Raw genomic sequence first — 12017 nt, 5'->3', positions numbered from 1 at the left:
GGAAAGACAGTTGTTGAAAGCGACACTCTATACAGCTCTAACCCATTAATCTCAACAATAAGCCTACAAATTAGGTGATAATTATCCTTATTTTATAGATGATGAACCTGAGTTCTAGAGACTATAATTATTTCTCTTTGGTTATGTAACTTTTAAGTAGTAGAGCCTAGGTAATTCCTGGTGTATCTGACAGTACTACCCTGCTAAACTTTCTACTCCTTGTTTTGAATCTGATTTAGTTATTTATTATTTTATGTGACTTTCAGCAAGTTCTTTAATTTTTCTGAGCCTCAGTTTCAACATATAGTAAATGGGAACAAATATTCCTGCTTCATAATCTTAGAGCTGCAGTATCCAATACAGTAACCACTAGACACATAGGTATTTAAATTTGATTTAGTTAAATTTAAGTAAAATTAAAAATTTAGTTCCTCAGTTGCACTAACCGCATTTCAAGGGCTCAGTAGCTATTTATGGCTAGTGTTAGTACCAAATTAGATATCAACAAATACAGAACATTCCCACCATCAGAAAGTTTTATGGGACAGTGCTGATTTAGTGTATATAAGGTATGTAAAAGGGCCTAGCTTAGTGTATATTTCATGGCAGGTACCCAAGAAAAGTAATTTCCTCTGCTCTTGCCTTTCAGCATCAGAGCTAGGTATATTCTCCTGTTTTATTGATGGGGTCCAGAGAGGGGAGTAACTTACCCAATATACTATATAACAGGGGATATATCTGGCATTGGGACTCACGTCTCCTGACTCTCCCGCCAATATTCTGTCTGGTAGACCTGTCCTTATGCTCTACTGAGTGAGGTTCTAAGGCCACGGGTGTGAATAATGTGAATTAAATTTGGAGTCAGGGTAATAGCAGAAAAAGACATAGGAACTGAATGTCTCCTATGTGCCAGGCAACACTATGCTCAGCTCTTTACATCAATTGTCTTAGTGACTCCTCACTGAAGCCCGGAGAAGTTAAATATTTACTCAAGTTGCCAACTAGTAAACAGCAGACCAAAGATTCAGACTTCTCTGTGACTTCAGAGCCCATGTTTTTTCCCATTATGCCATGGAACCCTCTCAAAGGTGAATACTCTCCTGCCCCTTCCACTTACTAGTGGGATGAAGCTTCAGCAGATTCCTGACTCTTATTAGATCCTCAGAAAATGTGAGTTACTCTCCTTCCCTTTGATTTTACAGCTGAATCAGTGCCTTCACATTCTGTGTCAACTGGAAGGGAAATATAGCTTTGGTCAATGTTTGGTTTCAAGGCCCAAGGCCAAACAGGCTATTTATGGTCACAGCCTTCACAGAACACCTGATGGCTCTAAGATCTCTAAGTTAATTTTCAAGGCCATCATTTGCTCATATGATGCCTTTGTGCTAATTAGAAACATGTGCCACCTGGGGGCAGACAAATTGCAGAGAAGTGTCCACTCTAGTGGAACAATGAGAAAAATGTTTTCTTTCTCAGGGATATTGGAGCTCCACCAGGGCAGTTGAAGAATGAATTTCAGCCTCCACTTGTTCCCTCTCAGTTGGGTACCCTTGTGCAGGGTACAGCCTGCCCCGCCCAACAGTATCTGCTGGCCTTGCTTGTCTTACCTCATGGTTAGGTCTGGAAGGTAGTGGTCAGTGTCTTCTGGAGGGTGGAGAGGGACAGCAGTGTCTTCCCATGGCTTCTGGGTAGTAGATGAAATTGCTCCATTCTAAGGTTAATTTGATATTTTTTCATTTGGTTCTGACTAGTTTATTGGATGATTTTTAAAAGAATGCTTGGTTAATCTAAAAGTTTTTAAAAAACCTAATATTTCAAGGCTAAGCAAAATGGTATTTCTTTAATAACGATGTTTTTTTCTATCTATTGAAAAAGCCTCTGTGCTGGAAATCCTGAGAAGGTCTCCTAGAAGGGGAGACTCCTCCAGTCTGCAGTCCCTCTCTACCGGATCCCTGAGGAAGTGTTGCTATAATGAGCTACTGCAAGTGAGAGAAGTGAATCATCTCCCTCGGGCCTTTGGGAGTGGGGAGAGGGTGAAAACCAGGAAACAGGCTTCAGCTAATTGGTGAAAACTGTTAGCCAGTAGGCAGAGAAACACAGGCAAAGAGAACCTGGGGGCAAGAGAAGGGGCTTCATTCTCACCCCAGGTGAGTGCTGGAGAGGGCAAAGATGCAAGGGAAGGAGGAGACCAGGGAGCAGAGTATGTGGCAAAGAGGTCCTCACTTGGGTCTCAAAGGCTAGTCTTTGAAGGCTCCAGGCCCCATCTGATTTGCAGGTTTTAAAACAACTGGGAAAGCCGTTTGAAGGCAAAGATTACATACGCACGCGAGCGTCCAAGGGCCTGGAACCTTGTCTGCTCAGCATGGGAAGGCAGGCTCAATAAAAGTACACTTTGAAAACTGGGTGGTTTGGTTCTTTGTTGGTTGTTGTGGTTTTACTTCGACTGAGCAAACGAGGGTGTTGGTACACTGGTGGGAGTCAGAAGATGTGGTTGGAGAGATGGGGCACTGTTTGGAGTGTGGGGACCTAGGAGGACAAGTTCTTTCAAAGCCCTAAAGTTGAGGTAGCATGATTAGAGGCTGGGGCCAGAGAAGAGAGCAAGGGCAGTGCCTAAAAGGTACAAAGCCAAGATTCACCCAGCAGCTCCCAGGCCAGAGTTGTGGGTGGGATGTCAGTGAGACCCAGGCGGGTGCAGCCAGTTTTCAATAGAGCTGGTCTGTGAAACTTGGCTGTGAGGACAGAAGAAGATTGATGTTTGCTCCAGCGTGGGGCTGTCAGCTGTGCTCACCGCCTCACCATGGTCCCAGCTGTAAACAAAAGTCCTGGCCCTTCATGGCACTGCAGAGCAGTCCAGGCTGGTGTAAGTCTCTGAGGACAGCTAGACCATTTTCTCATCCTGGCTGACAACCAGAAGACAGAAGAAACAATAGAAGATGGTGGTGGGAGAGGGGGCAGGATTGGAAGCGGGGTGAGAAGCAGTGACCAGTGGGAAGGAGCTGTTGATTTCGAATCTTAGGTCTTTGGATGCAAGTAGCAGAAATCTTGTCGGGAAAGAAAACCTTTTCCTTGTCAGCTTCACAGATAATAGTGAATTACTAAAGGAGGCCTGCAGGGGCTCTAGTGCCTCATTCATTCATTCATTCATTCAGTGAGTACCTTATGTGCTCATCACTGAGGTAGGTACCCTGGGTGATGCCAGAGTAATCGAAGACAGTTCATAAGTTTAAGGAGCTTACAGAGTTTGTGGTTATGTGTAAAGTTAAATAACACTAAATAGTGTATCTTTAAACGCTAAGTGACAAACATGGAATAGGAGTTTAGAAGCAAGAGAAGCCATATTTGGGTGTGATCAGAAAAGGTGGGATTTGAGAGGGCCTAGAAAGATAGACATGATTTGACTAGAAAGAAAAGGCACTTGGCATTCCAGGTTGAGACCAAAGCATTAGCAGAAAGGAGGACTGCTTTGGCTAAAGCAGATTACTGTGATGGAGATTCTCTTCAACTGCTCACCCCCTCCAGCTCCTCACCATGCCTAACCCAGCCTTCAAGTCTCACGTGAAATGTCACTTCTTCACAGAGGCCTTCTTTGACCTCCAGGACCAGGTGAAGTGCCCTTGCTTTATGTTCCCCTTGGACCTACTACATTGCCCTTTTTCCATCGCCATCTTCATGTAATGTCCTACTTTTGTCTCCCTACAATTTGTTTCCCACACTGTGACTCAGAATGTTCTTGGCAAAATGCAAATCTGTTTCATTTTTTTCCTTTTAAAAACTCCCTTTGTTCTCTTTTCCCTCCTTTTATGTCCTTCCTGCTTCCCTCCCTCTCACTTTCCCCTCAGGTCATATCTTAAATGTCCCTGTCTCAGGGAAGCATTCCATGACACCTCTTCCCCCAGCTTCTACCATAATCAGGTCAATTCTCCCTCTTATATATTTTCATAATACTTTTTCCCTTTTACTATTCTCCACTAACTTACTACAGTTTGTCTCCTCCGCCAGAATATAAGCCCTCTGAGGGCAGGGGCTATGTTTCTTCTTCACTGTGTTGCCCTTGTAGTTAGTACAGTGCCTGGCATACTGTGGTGTGTGCTCCACAAAAATTTATGAATGAATCCAAGGGGGATGAGGCAATATTCATAGATGAAAGCCAGCCGAAGAGATTGTTCTCACATCTATGGGCAAAGTTTAAAAAAACTTTCAGTGCTTTTGATTATGGGATGAAGAAATCATTAGACAACACTGACTTTTTTTTTTTTAAGGCCGTGCCATGCAGCATGCAGGGTCTTAGTTCCCCAACCAGGGATTGAACCTGTGCCCCCTGCGTTGGGAGCATGGAGTCTTAACACTGGACCACGAGGGAAGTCCAACACTGACTTTGGAAGAAAACAAAACAAATAAAAAGCCAGTTCAAACTAACAATACCCAGAGAACTCCAACCTCAGCTTACCCTGAACCCTATCCTCCCAATTATCTTGTGGACTCATGTTCCCTCCTTACCTGCTCCCCTACACCACTCCCTCCTCCAAAAACACAAGAAAACTTACTCATTGGTCCTTCCAACCAGAGAAATTTAGCAGTAGGGCCAAATGCACTTACTTTCACAGGTGCAATTGTTCATTGGGCTGGGATTTATTGCCCATCTCGGTTGTTTCAAACACTGTGCTTTTAGCTACAGATGAAGAAGGTCTTATTCCTACCTTAATGGGGTTCACAGTTGAGTGAACCTCTCATACTGATCACTCAATTGATACCTTCAAATTGCTGAGTGAAGAACTTTGCCTTACCTGGGCTCAATTTGGGAGATTTTTTAGGGCACTAAGAGCCTGCAAAGGCGCTGAATCTCAGGCGTTGGTCCTCTGCGAAACTGGGGACTCAGTGAGACACAAAGAATGGATGCCAATCCACACTAGGTTTTCACCCTTCCAGGAGGAGGCTAAGTAGCAGGGTGAAGAATGTCTGGAAGGGCAGTCAGGCAGTAGCCATTCTTTAACCTTATGAGGTTGTACCTAATAAAGCAAACGCACCTCCAGTGTACACCCCTTGAGTGAAACAGAGTGAAGGAGCTCAAGGAATCACGGGAAAAGCAATTAGATTTCCCAATAAAAATTGAGGAGCTGGCCTGCCCCCTGAAGTGAGCTGAAACAAAAATGTGGCTCCGGGCTTCCCTGGTGGTGCAGTGGTTGAGAGTTCGCCTGCCGATGCGGGAGACACGGGTTCGTGCCCCGGTCCGGGAGGATCCCACATGCCGCGGAGCGGCTGGGCCCGTGAGCCATGGCCGCTGGGCCTGCGAGTCCGGATCCTGTGCTCCGCAATGGGAGAGGCCACGACAGTGAGAGGCCCGCGTACAGCAAAAAAAAAAACAAAAAACAAAAAACAAACAAACAAACAAAAAAAAACCTGTGGCTCCAAGAAACCTTCCAAAGATCATCATAAAGCACCCACCTTCACCCTGGGGTAGAGATTAGTGCCAGGGAATGGTTCCTTTTCATCTTAGATTTGGTTCCCAGGTGGTTAGGAACATAACAAATGGGGATGTCAGAGAGGCAGTGCACTCCTGCCCCTGACCCCACCCCAAGGGAGAGTAAAGGGCAGCAGTGGATACTGTTTTGTAGATACAGTCCTAACTGGTTATCTCTTGGTTGAGGGATACCATCAAACATAGTGCCAGTGAAGTTTTGAAGATATATTCATTAGTTTTTACCCTTTCTCTCTCCCTTGAATCCTTTACCCTGAAAATTAATCCACCACCAGGATATCAGAGAGAGAGGAATATATAAGTAGCAGATAGACATGAATGAGATTAATTTCCATGACTCATTACTCTACTCTGTTAGGTGGCCTTATGTGAATAGGGTTCATACACCTGAAATTTGAAATTCTAAGAGATGGGACAGGAAAGGTTAACTCCAAAATCAATGGAGTACTTTTCAAAGAAGGATAATGATGTATTATTAGTGAAGAGTCACATTATTTCCTTCATTAAAGGACAGCTTGAAGCTTAGGCTAATCAAATGGGCGATAATAGGTATGTTTCCATTAGGGAGAGGGTAAAAGAAGTGTAAGACTAAGGCCTTCACAAATAAATTCACAAAAGAACCCTGGACGAGGATACCCTGAGTTTGTAGAATTTGGAGCTTGGCATCACCATTTTACACCTGTACCATCCTAAGTGTTGGAAGGATTTGTGCTATCCTCTTTCTATGGGGACTTTGGACATCTAATGTGGGTATCAGCAAATAGATTAACATGGCAGAGGTTGGGGACTGAATGGTATCACAGGGACAGTTTCCTCAGCTACAGATTCCATTTGGCCTTGAATCTGCTGTAGTCAACTTGTCACAGCAGTCTCAGAAATGAGTCTCTGGAGCTAATAAATTATGACATACTTTGGTCCCTCACTTTCTATTCCATCCTTTCCCTTAACAGCTTCAACTAATTTGAAAAAAAAAAAAAGGAGTTACACTTAGGGCCTGGACTTTATCCTATCAGGCCCTCAGTGTCCCCATGTTGTCTGATGAGCAGACAAGACAAAATGATCTGGGAAGTCCCTTCCAGCTCTATTGTGCCAGCATCTAGAATTCTAAGACATTGTGATCCATTGACCCAGTTGCCTTATGGGAAATCCCATGAGAGATTAGTTTTCTAAAAGAGCCAATTGTTTGTTTCTCTGTGTGGGAATAGTGGTAAATGCAGTCAAGATAGCAAATGTGCTGCTGTGACCAAAGTTCCCAAGCATTCTTGCCCTCCTGATAGTCAAGGCTGTCTTTATAACAATGATTCTCACTGCCTGAAGTAGTTAACGATTAGTGTTAAATTGAGGACTGATAAGACGGATCAGTCAACAAGGCATTGTTAGTAAGTTTAAGGGGGGAGAGGCTGATAAGAATTCAGGACTTCTGTAAGTTGATAATTTGAGGAGGAGCTTAGAGTCAGAAAGATGCCCAAATGTTAGATTCCTTTGTCATGACTGCCCTTCATTTTGGCTTATTTTTAAAACACAAGGTCTTTCTATACTAGTATCCAAATAACACAGTTCTAACACCCATTGACCTGTTAAATGGATTACCTCTGAAATTTGTATTTAGATAATGCAGTTTTTTCCCCCCAAATTATAAAAGCAGCAGTAAACTCTCTCTTCCTCCCCCCACTCCTACCCCAAATGAAGTATTATGGTGAAGTAGGTATATCAGCTGAAAGTAGAGTTACTCTGACTGAATGTGCAAATAGTGTGTATGTGAGGGGAGGAGAGGAAGTGGTTACCTAGGACTCCTTGAAGCTGACTTTAAAAATTTCTGGCCCAGTAAATAAGACATTAAACTGAGAAATAGGAAAACTGAGAAATAGGGTTTTGGCTCTGTCACTAACTCGTTGAGAGACTTGGGTAAGTCGCTTGGTATCTTTGAGCCTCATTTCCTCATCTCTTGCATGAATACAGTTATTTTACCTAAAAGGTTTGCTCTGAGGATGACATGCCACTTAAAGTTATTTTACCTAAAAGGTTTGCTCTGAGGATGACATGCCACTTACGTGCTTTGAAAAGGAAAAGATTACAAGGATGCTTTTTACCTTGATAGTATAGTCCCTCATGACACAACCCTTGCAAAGTAAGTATAGTTGGTGAGAACTAATGCTGCAATTGAGTGGTTGAAAAATTTTTTTAATGTTTTTAATTTAAAAAATTTAAGGGCTTCCCTGGTGGCGCAGTGGTTGAGAGTCTGCCAGCCGTTGCAGGGGACATGGGTTCGTGCCCAGTCCGGGAAGATCCCACATGCCATGGAGCGGCTAGGCCAGTGAGCCATGGCCGCTGAGCCTGCGCAGCCGGAGCCTGTGCTCCGCAACGGGAGAGGCCACAACAGTGAGAGGCCCACGTATCAGAAAAAAAAAAAAAAAAATTTAAGTGCTCACTACTTAAAAAATTAGCTAGCAAAAACTAATTCATTTCATGCTGTGAGCTTGGTATGAGGAACTGAAAGATAAATACATTATAATTCTTTACTTAAAACTCATATTTGTGTGTGAGGGAAACAGAAAAAAAGAAACTCTATATAATCTCTCAAGTACAAATATAGAGCTATGTACAAGGCATTATTGGATAACCCAAATCTGTCTGGATGTTGGGGTTTTCACCAGAGTTTGAGTGAAAATGTGATATCTGGTTAGAGTCTTGATGGATGAGTAGGGGTACCTCAGGTGGAAGAGGTCAGAGGAGGGCATTTAGAGACTAGGGAACAGCATGTGCAAAGGCACAGAGCATTAGACAGGATGAGTCATTGGGTCCAGGGATCTGTGGGTGGATCAGCTTGGTCAAATGCAGCTTGCATTTAGGGGGGTGAGGGAGTGACGAGAGAAGAGGCTGGAGGCGCTGGCCGGGGCCAGAGCAGAAAATCTCTTGGAGGTCAGTTTAAGGAATGTGGCCTCTTTCCTGAAGATAATAGGGAGCTATTGAAGGATGAAAAGCAAGGAAGAGTTTCCCAAAGATTTCTGTTTTAGAAAGGTCAAATTGGCACTAGTGTGGAGGATAGGAAATCATACTGTAATCAAAAGCTGAGCCAAAATGAGATCCGGGAGGATAGAAAAGGAGGGACAGATTTCAGAAATATTTGAAAGGTAGACCCAACAGGACTTGGTGATTGATTTAATCTGAGGGTCGTAGAAGAAGGAGTTGTCAAGGCTGACTCCCAGGTTTCTGGCTTAGGTGACTGGGTAGGTGGAAGTGCCACTCACGAAGATTGGGAAGAATGGAGGAGGAAGTTTGAAGGAGATTGTGAGCTGCTTGGCTCTTGACATGTTGAGTTTGAGGTCCTTGTGGGCACCCAGGTCGGAATGTTCAACAGAGAATTGGAAAATAGGACTAGAGCTTTGGAGATTCGGAACTGAAGGTAGAAATTTGAGAATCATCAGCATACAGGTTACCACAGCCATGGAAATAGTTGAGAACAGCCAAGCAGTAGGCGTGCAAACAGCCAAAGATGAAATACTGGAGTATGAGAACAGCAAGAAGCAATGACCAGAGGGCTGAGAGAGGAAACTGGAGAATTAAATCCAAGGGAGAAGAAAATTTCAAAGAAGGTGTGACAGCTCTGACAGATGTTACAGGAAGTTATGAAAGATTAGGACAGAAAAATATTGACCTAATGCACAGGAAATAGGAAGGCAGTGTGAGGAACAGGAGATGGAATGAGGGGGAAGAAGGCAGAGGATAGACTGCAGTGTGTTAAGGAATAAATGGTAGCTGTGAGGTGTGTAAATGTCTAATAAGGACATCCCTTTAAGGAACGTGATGATGAATGGAAGGAGGGCAATAAATCAATAGCTAGAGAGAACTTCAGGGTCAAATAGAGGGTAGTTTTTACTTTTATTTTTTATTTTGAATGGGAGAGACTTTCCCTCTCTCCCCTCTCCTCCCCTTTTGTTCCTCCCTCTCCCCCTCTCCTCCTTCTCCTCTTCCTCCTCCTCCTCCTCCTTCTTCTTCTCCTTCTCTCTCTCTGAAAAAGCTGAGGTTCAGAGAGATTCAGCCACTTGCCATGGTTACATAGTTTATAAGCATGTTATATGCCAGCAGGTAGAACCCAGTCACAGCAGAGAGACTGAAAATATAAAAGAGAGGTGATTTTCACTTGACCTTTTTTGTGAGTGTGGACTCAGCAAGATGAGACACACAAAATGGCAATCTGAAGTTCCAACCAGGTCCATGTGCTAAAAGTCTGACAGACTACGATGATTGGTCTGGTCATATAATAGCTAATCTTCGTTGAGCAGTTACTACGTGCCAGGCACTGAGTTAAGCACTTTATCTACATTAACACATATAATTCCCACAACAACCCTATGAGGTAGGTACTGTTATCGCCTTCATTGAACAGATGTGAAAATTGAATCAGAGAAACGTTCAATGATTTATTCAAGGCCACATAGTTGTGTGCTGGATCTTTCAGAGCCTTCAAATGACCCCTTAGAGGAGGAAACTGATGCTGAAGGAGATGAAGCCATTTGTCCAAGAACCCATATCTAGTGAGTTGTAATGTAAGCCCAGGCTCTGTCTGGTACCAAAGCCACGCTCTTAATCACTACACTGTCATGAATGGTAGCTATTAAAATAGACAATACGTGCACATTTTTCTAGATCCAGCTCTGTAAGGCAAAATGTTCCCTGAACTTAAGTAATAGTAAAACTTGCCCTTATTCCAGGGAGCTGAGAGCGAGAGCATGTACTTCCTTGGTAATGTACACGGTATAATGCAGCCAGGGCATTTGTAGAAAGCATCATGGTGAAAGGAGACACTGTGAAAAACAGAGCTACTCAGGTGGGGCAGCAATAGCTGAGTTCTCATGTGACTTTTTCAGGTGGCTTTATGATAGCAGTAGTACTTTGTTCTTCCATGAAGAGAATGCTCTGTGAGCAAGAAAGCCCCTGGCTCAGATGTCCTTCCTCCTCCTGGCCTAAGATTTGATAACAAGTTGTTCTGATGCCACCAGTCCAAGTTTGTAGACTGTAAATAAACACTATCCTAGATGTGAAGTATAATGAAGCAAGGAATGTGAGGTGAGAAAGAACAGCCTAATTGCTATCCCTTCAGGGATGACTGGCTCTCTGGGACAGCATATGGAGCAGGGAGAGGCAGATGGTTGTACTGCCAGAATCCTTGCTCCTGGACTCTCTTGTCACTACCAGAGTTTTCATTTGGTGATTGGCTTTGAAATATAGCTTGATACTGGTCTTCCTATTTAGAATATTATTAATGTTTATTCAGATTGTTATCATTCTTTATTCAGTAATGCAATTTACCAGGTTTTGATGTCTTCTGAACTTCGGTTCTGTTATACCCAAGGACCAGCTTGGTTATGTGTGTGTGCATGCACAGGTGTGTGTAAATTTTATTTGATTTTATAAGTTCCCTTCCAAGTCTATTTTTCTGTGGTCAACAGGTTAATGGAAAGCAAATGAATAGAAATGTGGTATATAATAGGTCATATGAAAAGTCATGCTTTCATTCTACATACACATACTGAGCATTGCTATGTACCAGGATCTGTGTGGGTTAGAAAGTTGTGTAAGATGCATTCCCTGCCCTCAAAGAGCTTGTTCTACATTTCTTCCATTGAGCAAGGGATAATACTAGCTGGGTTCCTAACCCCTTGGTGGTTCCCATGTTTGGCTGATTTGTTTTTCACCAGCAAAGCAGCCTAGGAAGATCTTTAATCCCAACATAGTGAATTTGAATTTAAGATTTTGACAGCCCGAAATGACAAGATATTAATAATAATTACAACATTGATAATAGTAAACTGAGAATGGAGAGAGGCAAGTGGGGACACATATAAAGGTTCCTAGGAGGTGATATGTTCTGGACTAAGTTGGGATATTTGCATGACTCAGTGAAAAGGAAAAGTAATGTTAACAGTCAACATTTCAGCTAGAAGAGTGTCGATTCTTTGGTGACAGGTGGGGAAAGAGGCTTATGGGAGAAAGTAGAAGGAGTAAATTTTATTCACTATCTTTCCTCAACATAGAAAATTTAAAAAGTATGACTGTGAAATTTGGGAGAGCAAGTGGCCCTGCTAGTGGATTGAGAGGAAAAAAGAAGACAGACCACTGGCTCTCCAAAGAGCAGAGCAAACTGAAGAGAAGATGAAGGCGCTGATAGCCTCAACAACAACTGAAGAAATAAAGCCCTTTCTCTGGAAAAACATATGTATAAAATATTTAATTGACATTAAATATTAAGAGTTAATGAAAACACCAAAACACTTTATTTATGTAGGAATTTTTTTCCCCTTTAGAAAATATGCTGTTTTAAAACTTAAAATCATTTCATACGTGATCCAGGGAGAAAGCAGTGTGGATCTCTAGCGGTGAGTACTATCAGAATGATGGTAGATGGAAATGACCTCCAAATGAGTCTCTTATATTGCCTCCTGCCAACTCACTGTAAGAAGGGGCCAAGTTCAAGAATTCCATGATTGGAATGGATTGCTAGGTGTCAGACACTTCTAGTGAGACCCGCATCCCCCCCCCC

This window comes from Mesoplodon densirostris, chromosome X (assembly GCF_025265405.1).
Source record: "Mesoplodon densirostris isolate mMesDen1 chromosome X, mMesDen1 primary haplotype, whole genome shotgun sequence".
Classification (NCBI taxonomy): Eukaryota; Metazoa; Chordata; class Mammalia; order Artiodactyla; family Ziphiidae; genus Mesoplodon; species Mesoplodon densirostris.
Note: the sequence above shows the minus strand (reverse complement) of the source record.